This window comes from Olea europaea, chromosome 21 (assembly GCF_002742605.1).
Source record: "Olea europaea var. sylvestris chromosome 21, O_europaea_v1, whole genome shotgun sequence".
Taxonomy (NCBI): domain Eukaryota; kingdom Viridiplantae; phylum Streptophyta; class Magnoliopsida; order Lamiales; family Oleaceae; genus Olea; species Olea europaea.
In genome coordinates, this window is record NC_036257.1 from 11,239,242 (window position 1) to 11,241,114 (window position 1,873).

Sequence of the window (1,873 nt, forward strand, 5' to 3'; positions counted from 1 at the left end):
GAAGAATACTTGGCATGTCAATGTAACCATAGTTTGTATAATGAAATGTGTAAATATCATGTAAGTATCTCGTCGGTCTTATCAGAGCCTCTAGTAACAAGAGTTCCATTGTCTCCAACTCCGTGAACTTCTATGCCTCGATCTTTTGCTTTTTCACTAAACCGTCTCATGATCTCTTCCATTGAAGAAGATATCATTGCTGACACAGTTTCGGACAGAAACTGCATGTTAGTTCGAATCTTCATCTAGTCAATTTTTAAGACACTTTGCATTTGGATAATGGAGTTCATTTTGTAGAGTGCACATCATTGAAGCATGACATATGTGACTTGATGTCAGCGAGTTCCCTATTCAACAATTTATTGTCCGACTGCAGTTTCCATATTTGCATCCTCAAATCATCATGTGCCTGACATGACACCATAACAACATAAGTGTAACCAGTTGTATGAAAAAAGGTTATATGTGACTTAGGAAAATATGTTCTGTGATGAAAATGTAGTGGATATGTGACCTACATCACATTGATCTGTGATCAATGATTTCAAAAAGGTAATATGTGACCTAAGACATTGATCTGTGTACGCTGATTTCAAAAAAATAATTATATCCACTAACATCAACCCATTGCGGCATGTGAGGGTGTGGTTCATCTGGAGAATTATGGGCAGCTGACGGTGCTTTATCAATTGGAGATTTTTTACCGGGGGGGTGTCTTGACGTCGTGGTGGAGGATCAACGAAATCATCATCGTCGTTCGACACATTAGGCTATCCCATACTGCTGTCCGTTAAGAGGATCACTGACTTTCCACTAGCATTAGCATTGCTGGCTGATTTCTTTGTCCTCTTTTTCCTGCGGCTGTCACTTAACAAGTCCGGTTGAATCGGCTTCTGGCATTGGACATTGTTCATATATGGATGGCCATTTTCGTTTCCGATGTTCCAGGTCACAAATCACAATATGCAAAAGTGTATATTAGTAAAAGTGTAATCATAACAATTCAGTATACTAGTAATAAGGCTTACTGATGTATTACATCAACATTTGCGAAGCAGTCAGCTCCTTCCAACTTAGCAGCAGAAGGTTGTTCATTTGCCATCTAATTCATGATTCAGGGATGTGTCTTCGATGTTCGTGTGACAATAATTCCATCTAAACTTGGAAAAGTCTCATAAATCCATATTTGAAAGGCTACCAACATACCTCGTAGCCTGTAATGTGGAGTCCTCCTACTCAACCCATCTTTCAGTGAACCCAAGGTAATGTCAAATAATAATTTACCCCATAGGAATCTGTTCATTGCATCGAAGTCCTCAACTAGGGCAAACAAGTAGTTGTCAATAACTTTCTTGTAATCTCTAGGAAAGAGATAGGCAGTGAGAAAATACAAAGCACCAATCCTAGCAACGTCATCATTCGGTAAAGCTTCAACAAGATCTAAGTCCGGCATTTGACACGCAGAGATGAATGTGGATTTGATGTCTTCACGTGTTACATTATCCACTTGAGAAAAGTATTTTCCCTTCAGTTTTGATGTTGTATTGTCATACATTTGTGTATCACACTGTCCATGACATCTCAGGCCTCTGACTAAACTGAACTCGGAGATGAAGAACCCACATACCTTCCAGCCACATAAAACCACATTTCTTCGTTGTTCGGTTGACGAACCTGTCTGAGAAGGAAGAAGTGAATCAGTTGTGGTTGTATCGTGATCTCGTCGCACTCTAAAAAATGAGCAAAATAGGTTCCCATCAATATACGTTTCTGTTGTCGGCTTAAGCTCGTCTGAATGGTATTCAAGACATCTTTACAAACTGAGGTTGTAATTTTCCCAGAAAACCACCTGTCTTCTGGTATTATGAATTCC